Here is a 14510-nt window from a genome sequence, read left to right as displayed (position 1 = left end):
CCAGAAGAGAACCAGGGAAATGAGGAAATATAATATTTTTTTTACCTAAAACTTGCTTAACTCAGTTAAATATTACTGCCCATCAGATTAACAGTGCTATATATTTTTTTCATAACTCTGACAACCCCTTTAATATCAGATCGGTGGGAGCGCCAGCTCTAGGAATGCTCAACTGTTTGAAGAAGGCCACAACGCTCACCTTCAAACAGCTTACCAAGCACAGCTCTGTACATTGTATTGCAGTTTAGGAACAACTCACGTGAATGAGCTGCCACTAGGCCATGTGACCAATGAACTTGACGTCACGACACTGGCCTAGGAAGAGGCTGCATCACTCCGGCGAGTTTCAAACAGCTGATTGGCAGGACCGAGGATTGGAATCCCATCAATCTGATATTGATGACCTAGTCTGAGGATAGGCTATCAATATCGAACTCCTGAAAGACCCTCTTAAGCAGGATTGTTATTGAAGCAAATTCCATCTGGGACATTTTTGGCATATCCACAGGACTCTAGGACCTGCTCCTATCTCTACAACAAGGCCGTGTCATGCCCATCCAGGTATGGAAAGTTGGCTGTGCAGTCGTAGCTCTCTCTATTCACTTTAATACAAATTCTGAAAATAGCACTTGGCTATTTTCTGGCCTATCAGAAATCCTGTGGATATACCATAAATGTCCCAGATGCCATAAATGTCCCATTTCACCAATGTCATGCAGGGGTTGATAAGCATGGATAACCATTACCCATAGACCATAGCTGGACATCTGCTTTAACTAAGTTCTCGTTTTCCTTGAAAATATCTCCTATCGATGGTTAGACCTGTACCCGGTAGGGGGTAGAAAGTTACAAAGCAGCTGTCTAAACAAATGTGTTACTTCCACTATGAATACTCGGTATTTCACATCCCATCCTACAAAAGTACGTCCCATTAAAAAGATATATTTACCGAGTGCAACTCCTTTCCCGGTTCTCTGTAAAATGAGATTTTATATTATACCACTGGTGATGTTGCGGATTTATTATAAGTGGGAATACGCTTTCCCCGTCATATGGTTGTGATGAGTATGGAGTCCGTGAATGGAAAGCTCTGTTTTTGAACAGTGTACGGCACATTGGGGGATATAGAGTTGCCCTGATCCTTTAGGAATTTATTACTTTATATCAGACTTTATATGGGTTCATGTGACTTATGCCAAAGCTGAAAATACTACCGGTTGTCCGCTGTTCTTTATGTATTGCCAACAAAAGTTGTGTCATTAATACACACCAGCATACCGGTCTTTATACAACTTTTTATGTGCTGAACAGGGATATCCAATGACTTTTTACAGTTTTTTTTCCCAATGTCCTCTTAAATAATGTATTTATATTTTGTTTATTGATGCCATAGACTACATCATCCGGTCTTGTTACGTTTTCTCCTGATCACTTGTAAAATACTGTATAGGATATCAGGGATGCACGGCATACAAAATCAGACTATAAAAGGCAATATAAGGCGCACCCAAGTTTAGAAAAAGGACTTGAAACAGTCACTGTCACTTTAAATAACCTCTAATACAGCGCCCTTCCCAATTTCTGCTACTTCTGCATATCTGTCACACTTTGTCCCGCACATTCAACTCTATTTTAGAATCCGCAATTTGTAGATTACAAAAATGGCTACGGCGTTGTGCAAGAGCCATTACTTGCAGTTAAAGAGGTTATCTCATCTCAGACAATGGGGGCATATTGCTAGGGTATGCCCCCATTGTCTTATACGTGTGAGTCCCTCCGCTGGGACTCACACCTATATCAAGAATGGAGCCCTGCAAAGTGGTCGCTGGAGGACTCCTGTCCAGCCACCACCTCTCCCCATAGAAGTGAATGAGAGTGCCCTGTGCATGACTGGCCACCGCTCCCAGTCACTTCTATGGGCCCAACAGAAGTAACCGAGCCAGCGCTTGGCTATTTTCGGTGGGCCTATAGAAAATGAATGGAGGGTGGGTGCAGAGTGCGCCCTCCACCACTTTCGGGGCTCTGTTCTCGATATAGGTGCGGGACCCAACGGTGGGACCCGCACCTATCAGAAAACGATATGTCCCAATTGTCTGAAATGAGACAACCCCTTTAAAATCTAATTACATGATTCCTCCATAATAAAGACACTGGGCAAATATGGCATCCATGAAACCACTGCTGACTAAAACTAACACAAAGGCTCATGTCACATTTCCTAAAAAAACATGACCCCCAAGACTTTTAGGATAGTATTTTGTGGACTGATGAGTAAAAGGTGGGACTTTGCGGAAGACATGGACTATGTTACATCTGGTTTAAAGCTAAGACTGCATTCAGCTATAAAACATCATACCAATGGTCAACCATGGTGGTTGGCAGTGTGATGGTCTGGGGCTGCTTTGCTTCTACAGGACCTGAATGACTTGTCTTCATTGATGGAATCATGAATTATACTCTCTAACAGAAAATCCAAAAGGAGAATGGCTGCCCGACAGTTTGATACATAAAGCTCATGCAGTTGGATTATGCAGCAGGACAATGATCTGCAGCACATAAGCAAGTCCACCTCTGAATGGCTCAATAGCAACAAATAAGGTTCTGCAGTAGGCAGGTCAACATTCTGACTTGAATCCCCTTGAGATTCTGGGGCAAGACCTTAAATGAGCAACTCCTGTTTAAAAACCATCCAATATAGCTGAATGAAAGAAAATCTGCAAAGAAGAGTGGGCCAAAATTCCTCTACGACAATGTAAAAGACTCATCACAAGTTATTGCAAGTGATTAATTGCAGTTGGCACTGCCAAGGCCGGCACGGCCACTTATTAGGTTTAGTGGGGCCATTCATTTTCAGATGGGTGATATAGACTTTGAATACATTTTTATCTTCAAGAAATGGAATGAATATGAAAAAGAAGGAAATACACAGAGGGCTCAGCATGTATGAGTGCATGAAATAAAAGACAAAGAACACCATGAAGACTCTGATAACCATAAGGGTATGACCACATATAACATATATGGACCACATATAACACATACATTGCGGATTCTCAACAGCGGAATTGTGCAAGAAAAATTCACAGCACTTTTTTTCACGAATCTCATCCTCATGCTGTGGACATTTTCCTCAAGAAAATCAGCAGCAGACTTGGAACTGAACCCGAGTTCGGGAAATGGTTTTTTTTTTTCAGTACAAATTAACGCGACTTCGCGAAGCAATAACTTCGGCTCATCGGAGCCAATACATTCTAATACTGTACGGAGCTCCTGCTTTGCAATGCATTTAGCAAAGCATACTTCAGGTGTTTGGGGGCAACAGGGTCTTCCTCAGCTTGACAAGCAGACATTGGGAATCATTTATCAAAGACCAACATTTTAAGCCGGCCTTTGATAGTCCCTGAGCTGCTGGTGGATGCTCCTAATTTGTAACGGGGTGCAGGCCTCATCATAAATTAAGTGCATCCTCTGCCAGTCCATGCTCCTAGATTGAAATCTACTCCAGCCCTTGACGGGAGAAGATTTCAATCATCATTTACGGCAGTTTCCTGGAGTAAATGTTAGGCCCATTCAGACGAGCGAATGTCACGATGTGGACTCGCAGCGCGGCTCCCGTCCTGAACTTACAGCACTGCTGGGGTCGCATAGCATTATATTTATTTATATAACCCTTAGCAGGAGCGGACTGGGAACTTAAAGTGGTCCTGGAAAAAATACTAAAAGTGGCCCCATTTTGTAGTCGGGTCCAAATTGACGGAAGGCAGGGCTAACACAAGTAGGCAGGGCCAGCAATACCATATTGTGGCACATTATACCACCCCAACAGAGCCAAATACCTCAGTCCATCACACTTCCACTGGCCAGCCATGAGGAGGACTCAGGCAGCCCCCTAGGCATCTTCCCACCGGGAAATTTCCCTGTAAGGTCTATGTCCAATCTGCCCCTGACCCTTAGGGCTTGTTCACACGTGCTGTGGACTGCAAATTGCGGTCCGCAATGCACGGGCACCTTCCGTGGGGCAGCTGCATGGGGATCGCAGACCCATTCACTTGAATGGGTCCGCGATCCCTCCGTTCTGCAAAAAGATAGAGCATGTTATATCTTTTTGCGGTGCGGAGGCATGGAACGGAACCCCAGAAAGCACTCCGTAGTACTTCCGTAGTGTTCCGTTCCGTGCTTCCGTTGCACACCGTTCCGCATCTCCGGATTTGCAGATCCATTGAAATGAATGGTTCCGCATCCGTGATGCGGAATGACAACGGAACGGTGCCCGTGTATTTCAGATCCGCAAATGCGGTCCGCAATACGGGAACGGGACACCAACGGTCGTGTGAACAAGCCCTTAGGCCCATTTCACACGGGCGAGATTTCCGCGCGGGTGCAATGCGTGAGGTGAACCCATTGCACCAGCACTGAATCCGGACCCATTCATTTCTATGGGGCTGTGCACACGAGCGGTGATTTTCACGCATCACTTGTGCGTTGCGTGAAAATCGCAGCATGCTCCTCTTTGTGCGTTTTTCACGTAATGCAGGCGCCATAGAAATGAATGGGGTTGCGTGAAAATCGCAAGCATCCGCAACAAGTGCGGATGCGGTGCGATTTTCACGCACGGTTGCTAGGTGACGATCGGGATGGGGACCCGATCATTATTATTTTCCCTTATAACATGGTTATAAGGGAAAATAATAGCATTCTGAAAACAGAATGCATAGTAAAATAAGGCTGGAGGCGTTAAAAAAATATAAAAAATATTTTAACTCACCTTAATCCACTTGTTCGCGCAGCCGGCATCTCTTCTGTCTTCATCTGTGAGGAAAAGGACCTTTGATGACGTCACTACGCTCATCACATGATCCATCACCATGGTGATGGACCATGTGATGAGCGTAGTGACATCATCAAAGGTTTTATTCCTCACAGAAAAAGACAGAAGAGATGCTGACTGTGCGAACAAGTGGATTAAGGTGAGTTTAAAAAAAAAATCTTTTTTTTTAACCCCTCCAGCCCTATTTTACTATGCATTCTTTATTCAGGGAAAATAATACAATCTACACAACACCTAACCCAAACCCGAAATTCTGTGAAGAAGTTTGGGTCTGGGTACCACATTCAGTTTTTTATCACGCGCGTGCAAAACGCATTGCACCAGCGCAATAAAAACTGAACAACGGAACGCAATCGCAGTCAAAACTGACTGGAATTGCGTACCTACTCGCGCGGGTTTGCCGCAATGCACCGGGACGCATCCGGACCTAATCCTCGTGTGAAAGAGGCCTTAGAGGTCTGGAATGTATTGGATAACACTGACATAATGCAGCGACTGTTATTCAATACATTCCAGAACTGTAAGGGTTACATAGCATCATAAATTAATATAATGCTATGCGACCCAGGTATTGGGGGAGATTGATCAAAACTGGTGTGAAGGAAAACTGGCTTAGTGGCCCATAGCAACCAATCAGAGTCCACCTTTCATTTTTCACAGCTCCTTTGGAAAATAAAAGGTGAAATCTTATTGGTTGCTATAGGCAACTAAGGCAGTTTTCCTTTACACCAGTTTTGATAAATCTTCCCCAATGAGGCTACAAAGTCTAGAAAAAAATCCACAGAAGAAACTACCGTACTTCATTAGGAAGCATAAAATAGCAATGTCATCCCATCCCAGTACTCTGTAGAGCGGACATGGACAATCCCACTACATGGATAATTTATTATCGCCTGTGCAATGCCTACATCACATAGGAATGCAGCAAATTCCTCCTGATGTACTGATTAGCACAAGCCAAGAGGCCTGAGCGGCAGCTGAGGCGTTTACAAGAGCTGGCAATCTTCCCGAAGCTTCACTGCAAATTCTGCATGCAAATTAAATGAGTTGTGATTTGCTTCATTAACTCCGAGCTGATGTATTGCACCAGTCTAACATTTTTGCAGACACACAAAAAAATAAAAAATAAAAAAAGAAATTTCACGCTGCAGTTTTCTGACTACAATGCAGTAGGAATAATTTTTCAATTTCTTTTTTTTTCCAGCTTTTTTTTTTCTTTTTATAAAACTTAATTGGAATGAATGTGGACACGCGGTCGTAACTGGAAAGAGTCTTATTTATAACAGCATCAAGCACTTAACTACTTGAAACAGCTTGAACACAGGAAGACGCTCCCTTAAGAAACGCTAAAGGGATGTCACAGAGAAGTGACATATGTTTTAGGTGCCATCTAGTGGTGCTGGGTAAAACTGCATGGAGTGAATGTGTTCCAGCTTGGATTCCACACGTTAGGGCTCATTCAGACGGCCGTATGCTGTCCGCAAAAGTACTGAATGCTATCCGTTTTTTTGCGGATCCGCCAAAAAACAGATTTTGCGGACCCATAGACTTCAATGGGGCCATGTCCTGATTTTCACGGACAAGTGTAGGACATGTTTCATTTGTTTTGCGGAACCGTGGAATAGAAAAGGACCCCATAGAAGTGAATGGGTCAGCATCTAATCCGCAAAAAAACGGATCCGCATTTTTGCGGATAGCATACGGCCGTCTAAATGAGCCTTAAGGCTACTTTCACATCTGTGTTTTCCTTTCCTGTACTGAGATCCGTCAGAGGATCTCAAAACCAGAGGAAAACGCTTCAGTTTTGTCCCCATTCATTGTCAATGGGGACAAAACGGAACGGAACAGAGTGCACCAGGATTCATTCCGTTCCGTTGCTTTCCTATGACGCACACAAAAGCGCTGCAAGCAGCGGAACCCTCGACGATCAGCTATTTGAGAAGGCACTGGCTCTTGCAGTAGCGTCACTGCCTTCTTGCAGCATTCACTAAGCCATGTGACCTCAAGTTCATCGGTCACATGGTCTAGGCGCAGCTCAGCCCCATTGAAGTCAATGGGGCTGAGCTTCAATACCAAGCACAGCCACTATACAATGTACGGCACTGTGCTTGGTGAGCTGAGAGAAGGCCACAGGGCTGCTGCCAGTTCCTTCTTAAACAGCTGATTGGCGTCCTGAGTGTTAGATCCCCACTAATCAGATACTAATCACCTATCCAGAGGCCTGGAAAAGAGTCATGACTCCATGGGAAGAGTCATGGTTGTTCATGAGCTCCTGCTTTCTTCACCTACCTGCTAATGATTCACAGTTCTCTCCTAGAAAGGACACTAAGGGCTCATACACACGATCGTTGTTGTTTTCCGGTCCGTTTTTGACAGATCTGTTGTTCTGTATCTGAGGTTTTTTTTTCTTCTCTGATTTAAGTCCTCTTCCGTTCCGTTATTGCACAAAACATATCCGTATGGTTTCCGTATTTGATCCGTTTTTTGCAGATCAGAAACGGAAACAGTAACTTATTAATCACCAAACACATGAGCAATATGGGCTGGGCATCGCATTTTTACAGTATGGATCCGCAAAATATGGATGACATATGGATGTGTTCCGTGTGCGATACATATTTTTGTGGACCCATTGACTTGAATGGGGCCACGGACCGTGATTTGCGGACAATACTAGAAACATGCACTACTTTTTTGTGGAACGGAAATACAGAAACGGAATGCACACGGAGTACCTTTCCTTTGTTTTTGCGGACCCATTGAAGTTAATGGTTCCGCATACGGTCCTCAAAAAAACCGGAACGGAAGCGTAAAGAAAATACGTTCGTGTGCATGAGCCCTAAGGAGAAGACTGTCAATCTTGAGGCGAACAGGAGCTCATAAATAATCATGACTCTTCCCAGGGAGTCATGACTCTTTTCCAGGCTGGTTCTCAGCAACCATTTAATATTAGCATACTGAAATCAATGTGCCTGAAGACAGGTTCCCTTTAATGTGAAACCGTCACTGTTATCTGTAAGCAGCAAGCAATAGAGCAGGAGGAGCTGAGCAGATTGATATATAGATTTATGGAAAAGATTCTGTAAAACTTGCATTTTATACATCTAAATCTCTGTTCATTCAGAGCTAAGGAGTCATGTGGGTGGTCTTAATCAATGATTGACAGCGACCTGTGTATGCGCCCAGCCCACATGATTTCTGAGCTCAGAAAGAGCAGAGATTTAGATGTATAAAATACAGGTTATACAGATTTTTCCTATAAAACTATATATCAATCCGCTGAGTTCCTCGTGCTCTATAACGTGCTGCCTGTAGACTGCGCTGCGTTTAAAGGTGACAGGGTCCCTTTAAATGTACATGTTGTCATGGAAAATGTAAGAAAATCTCTAAATGACAGTAAACCACCAAAGTGCTAACTGCAGAGCAATGGATTCCAGCCCCATAGGACCTTCAATGATTATTGCAGCCTCAGGAATCATGCACACGACCGTATCCTCAAAACTAGGATGAATTCTGTGTCGCGTCCGTTTTTTGTGTGGACCCGTTGATTTTATTGGGTCTGTGGTGCAAATTTTGCCCCTAAGAATAGACATGTTCTATCTTTTTGCAAAACAGACACACGGATGTGGACAGCACACAGATGGCATTCGCGCGCGGTCCATTTTTTTTTTTTTTTTGCAGACCCATAGTAATGAATGTGTCCATGCGCACTCCATAAAAAATGCAGATAGGACATGGTAACAAAATACAGTTGTGTGCGTGGGACCTCAATTAGACTCCTTTGGTCATACGATCCCTCTTTAACCAACCATAACACTGAAATGCACGCGACCGTAGCATATTCTCCAGTCATTAGATCTGATCTAAAAACTAATGATTTATCAGCCTAAGGCCCGTAGGTCCGCAAAAAACGGATCCGCAAAACGTACGGATGCCGTCCGTGTGCATTCTGTATTTTGCGGAACGGAACAGCTGGCCCCTAATAGAACAGTCCTATCCTTGTCCTTAATGCGGACAATAATAGGACATGTTCTATACTTTTGTGGAACGGAAATACGAACAAACGGAACGCACACGGAATTCCTTCCTTTTTTTTTTTCCGGACCCATTGAAATTAATTGTTGCGTATACGGTCCGCAAAACAAACGTAATGGACACGGAATGAAAACACGTTCGTGTGCATGAGGCCTCATACATAGAAGTGTTGTAGCTACAATTCAGAGAAGTCTGCAGATGGAGCTGTTGACTTGTCAGTTTCACACTTAAGAAAACTCGCAGACACTGTGTCACGCAGCAAGTACTGATATGACAGCCTAGTAGACACAAAGCAAATACATTGTTCCCTTTCTGACAGCAGCTTATTCTGCATGCGAGGTATGCAAGTTATGTATAAGTCTCTGCTGAACATTTACAAAACTCCAAGATGGGCCTATGACACTTACTACAAGACATACACATTACAGTGTCAAAGCATTAACATAACACCGAGGCGGCTATCACGGTAGAATCATGTTCGAAATACTAATAGTCTCTTCCTTAACGCATTCTTTTATGTGAAATAAACCAGGTCATTATGATATAAAAACTAAAGACTGTGATATAAATCAGCAGCAACCAGTAGAGGAAGCTAATGAGCCTACTGCTTATTGTTTATACACTGAACTCAATACAAAAACAGCACACTGCTCCTAAGCTCCCTCTAGTGGCGGCTGCAGGAAGTCAGAATTTTATCATTTAGCTCTAGTTTTATTCAGTGGGTTTGGGGCTTTAGTCACTATAGAGAATTGCAACTTCACTCATTAAAAATAACTGATGGTTAAAAAATAATTTGAAAAAATAAAACTGCTGTTGATATAACAGTAGATTAGTAGATTTAGGATAACATTATTATTGCTCTATTATTCTCCTCCAGCTTTGCACTTATCAAACATAGAGTGACTTAAAAAAATTATATCCACTAAATCATTCTTTTTTTTTTTTTGTATATATTTACAGATAGGCTATTAACATGTCATAAAAATAAATTTGAAATTTTGATGGTAGTGTCTCTAACTCCCTGCACAGAGGAGTTTCCGTAGATTAGAAAAAAGTTTTGCTTTTGCTGACATAAACAGCACCCCTCTCGTCCTCAGGCTTTGTCTGTTATTGCAGTTTCTCACATTTCCCTTGAAAAGAGATAATACAAGGCCCATGGTCAGTTGTCTTCTGGAAAAAAAATCAGTCTACAGGGTGGGCCATTTATATGGATACACCTTAATAAAATGGGAATGGTTGTGATATTAACTTCCTGTTTGTGGCACATTAGTATATGTGAGGGGGGAAACTTTTCAAAATGGGTGGTGACCATGGCGGCCATTTTGAAGTCAGCCATTTTGAATCCAACTTTTGTTTTTTCAATAGGAAGATGTGACACATCAAACTTATTGGGAATTTCACAAGAAAAACAATGGTGTGCTTGGTTTTAACATAACTTTATTCTTTCATGAGTTATTTACAAGTTTCTCTTTGTTTACAGCCATTGACATGTCGCCGAGGTTAACACGTGAGGAGCGGATAGAAATTGTGTTGATGTCTGGTGAACGCAGTAACCGGGTCATTGCAGCAGATTTCAATGCAAGACACCCTACGAGACCACCCATCTCCCATGCTACAGTTAGCAAACTGCTTGCTAAGTTTCGTGAAACTGATTCAGTGTTGGATTTGCCAAAATGTGGACGCATGAAATCTGTCTCTAATGAAGAAACATCAGTGGCTGTCCTAGCTTCATTCAGCAAGAGCCCACAGCGTAGCACTCGCCGCATGTCACTGGAGAGTGGCATTAGTCGAACATCCCTTCGGCAGATATTAGCTACTCACAAATGGCACCCTTACAAACTCCAGCTACTGCAGCATCTCAATGAGGATGACCCAGATCGGCGCACTGAATTTGCAGAATGGGCAAAGCAAAAATTGGAACAGGACCCTCAGATTACGCAGAAGATTTTGTTCAGTGATGAGGCAAACTTTTATGTGAATGGTGAAGTTAACAAACAAAACCACCGCTATTGGTCTGACACTAACCCACATTGGATAGATCCCTCCAAGACTGTTGGAACAAAAAAATTGGGGTACAAAGATAGTGGGGCCATTCTTCATCAATGGAAACCTCAAGGCCACTGGATATGCGAAATTGCTACATGATGATGTGTTTCCCTCTTTATGCACTGAAGCTGGCACGTTCACTGAGTTTTTCCAGCAAGATGGTGCACCACCACATTATGGGTGTCAGGTCTGAGCATTCCTAGATGAACAGTTTCCAGGAAAGTGGATTGGTCGTCGTGGGCCAGTTGAATGGCCCCCAAGTTCTCCCGATCTGACCTCCTTAGACTTTTATCTTTGGGGTCATCTGAAGGCAATTGTCTATGCTGTGAAGATACGAGATGTACAGCACCTGAAACTACGGATACTGGAAGCCTGTGCTAGCATTTCTCCTGTGGTGTTGTTATCAGTGTGTGAAGAGTGGGAGAAGAGGGTTGCATTGACAATCCAACACAATGGGCAGCACATTGAACACATTTTATAAGTGGTCAGAAACTTGTAAATAACTCATGAAAGAATAAAGTTACGTTAAAACCAAGCACACCATTGTTTTTCTTGTGAAATTCCCAATAAGTTTGATGTGTCAAACACCTATTGAAAAAAACAAAAGTTGGATTCAAAATGGCCGCCATGGTCACCACCCATCTTGAAAAGTTTCCCCCCTCACATATACTAATGTGCCACAAACAGGAAGTTAATATCACCAACCATTCCCATTTTATTAAGGTGTATCCATATAAATGGCCCACCCTGTCGATTCATTGAATCCCTTTGAATCACCACCCCACCTCAAGTCCCAGAGGACCCACTTAAAACATTCCAGTCCCTGTGAGACATTGGCCCAGCTATAATCCTTAGATTAGAAGAATCCTAGATGTGACAAACCAAGTCATTTCCAAGGCATCCTGCTTACCGTGATATTTACAAACTGAGGCCCCGGGACCCGCCTGTGTGTTCTCTTATTCTTTCTACAAAAGAGAGAAAATGAAGAATGAACAGATTACCATAAAAGTCTTAAAGTCAGCGGAAACATGAGACACAAGTCCTGAAAGAGCAGAGACATTTAGTAAATGCTGGAAGTATCATCATTTCTCATTTCTTCCAGCACAGCAGGTGACTTCATATTTAAGGTAAAGCATGAAATGTCATTACTTATTACAGTCCATTACACACATGTACAATGGCTCTATTACCAGTATCAGTATATAGGTGACCTACTGATGGGCACAAGTGAAAAGATCATGCCATCTGGACAACCACCTTCTAAAGGAAATGCCTGCCATGGATTCAGTTTCTATGCACACAAACTTGTCCCGCCCCTTCCGTGCATTGGGGACTGCAAATTGTGGTCCCCAATGCACGGGCACCATCTCTGTGGCTGGCGCAGACGGATGCACACACATTCAACTTGAATGGGTCCATAAATCGTCTGCACCGCAAAATAAATAGAACATGCTTTATTTCTTTGTGGTGCGGAGGCATGGACAGAAACACCACGGAAGCACTCCGTGGGGCTAACGTGGGGTTCCGTGCCTCCTTTCCGCACTGCACCTTCCGGATTTAGGACCCATTGAAGTGAATGTGTCTGCATCCGTGCGATGCATAAACAGCTGGTGCTCGTATATTGTGAACCCGCTGTTTGTGGTCCGTGCTGTGCATGAGCCCTAATTTCCTGGTGGCATAGCAGTGACCTCTGCAGGAGAAATATACTATGAGGCTACATGCACACGATAGGGGGAAAAAATCCATTAAAAACGGATTAATTGTCAGTTTTTAACAGACATTTTTTCACTGATGCCTTCCTGAAAAACGAACGTTAAAAAAACCATTCAATTACATGGGGCCTTCAGTTAAAGGGAGTCTGTCACCAGATTGTGACCTTATAGACCGCTTACATAGCGCTCTAGCATAGCAGTCTATGATTCTAATGGTACCTTTGATGTTTACTTGTGAAGTTCCCCCAAGGCAAAAACGGACTTTTATTCATATGTAAATTAGGGCTCGCAAGTGCCCAGGGCGGCGTTCACCTCGTTGGTGCCCAGGCTGTTCTGCCTCTTTTCGTCATATCCCCGCCCCAGCCTCTTCCTCTGGCCTCCCCGCTCTTCCTTTGCGTCCTACTTCTCTGCAGCGAGATCCCGCGCCTGCACTATCCATTGCTTGGCCGGGGCATGCGCACTGCGATGCCCATTGTGGGCACGGCATCGCAGTAGCTACTGCGCATGCGCCGGCCAACGGCGAGAAACAGCGGCGAGGAGGCGGACCAGAGACACCCACAATGGGCATCGCAGTGCGCATGCCCCAGCCAAGCAATGAATAGCGCAGGCGCGGGATCTCGCTGCAGAGAAGGAGGACGCAAAGGAAGAGCAGGGCGGGCAGAGGAAGAGGCTGGGGCGGGGATATGACGAAAAGAGGCAGAACAGCCTGGGCACCAACGAGGTGAACGCCGCCCTGGGCACTTGCGAGCCCTAATTTACATATGAATAAAAGTCCGTTTTTGCCTTGGGGGAACTTCACAAGAAAACATCAAAGGTACCATTAGAATCATAGACTGCTATGCTAGAGCGCTATGTAAGCGGTCTATAAGGTCACAATCTGGTGACAGACTCCCTTTAATGGAAACGGACTAGATCCATGCTCTATTTTTTGATGTCTGTTATTCACTGGCTCTCAAAAATACTGTAGCATGAATAACCCCATAGATTACCATTGTTCGTAAAATGAAGTGTGATGGCCATTTAAAAAAAACCTCCATCACACATCCGTTTTTCACTGTCACGTGAGCCTTACTCAGCGCCTAGTTAAATGAATGGGCAAGCATGCAATTAATTATCACAATGTGCGTGAGAGTGCTGTTTGCAGTGACTCTCCACTCCTCGCTTCTATGACCAAGGTCTTCCTGGCGACAGTTCACAAAGTCTAAGGAGACCACACTGGATTCTGATCGGTCTTGTGGAAACAGCCGAGCCACCTTCAATATCTCATAAATGTTGACAGCACCCATCATAGACGCACCACCAATTGACCTCTGCACTAGTAGCAAAGGGGATGAGACCAACCTTGGCTGGGACCCTTTGTAACATGGAGATGGCAAAGTGACCCCATATTACCCCATAGAATTAGAACTGCCCAGGAAATGACATGTTTTGAATGGTGTGGGGCTTAATGGTGGTGGATTAAGGCAGGGTAAGTACCTAGAACTTGGGTTCAAAATTCTCTACATGAGACAGAACTCTCCATATCTCCGTCTTGTCTTCACAAAGCTAGACTTAGATGATAAAATTCTGTTTTTTCTGCAACTGCCAGTAGGGGGAGCTCTCTGAACATGTATTTATAAAGCTCCTATTAAACTCAATAATATGCAGTAAGTGGAGACAGAATAAAAGTACACTCATTAACAAAAAAAAATATATAGAACAAGATGGACTTGTTGAAACTGAATGAAACGTTATATGTGTGAATGTAATCATGATGTAAGTGTATGGATATGTAAGTGATCACAATATTAGCATACCTCACAACCTTCCTAGATCCAGCAGGACAGTCCTGGATTTCAGAAGCTATCCCACAGTCCGGGGACAGTTGAGGTATGTCCTGCATTCAACTG

The 14510-nt window shown here is 43.6% G+C and overlaps 1 protein-coding gene across 3 annotated transcripts in view; it reads right to left on the bottom strand.

Moving 5' to 3' along the window:
- The window catches only part of TSPAN9 (tetraspanin 9), a 472297-nt gene that overhangs the window by 388547 nt on the left and 69240 nt on the right, over positions 1 to 14510 (bottom strand). For 2 of the 3 annotated variants that reach the window (XM_040439367.1, XM_040439375.1), the window contains exon 2: positions 11820 to 11874. The gene's annotated coding sequence lies outside the window, so the exon portion shown is untranslated. Of the gene's footprint in view, positions 1 to 7117; positions 7136 to 11819; positions 11875 to 14510 lie in introns of those variants that run through there. The other variant, XM_040439383.1, reaches the window with a different exon arrangement.

Source organism: Bufo bufo, chromosome 1 (genome assembly GCF_905171765.1).
Source record: "Bufo bufo chromosome 1, aBufBuf1.1, whole genome shotgun sequence".
Lineage (NCBI taxonomy): Eukaryota > Metazoa > Chordata > Amphibia > Anura > Bufonidae > Bufo > Bufo bufo.
The sequence above is the reverse complement of the archived record's forward strand: the minus strand, read 5'-3'. Positions and strand labels throughout refer to the sequence as shown.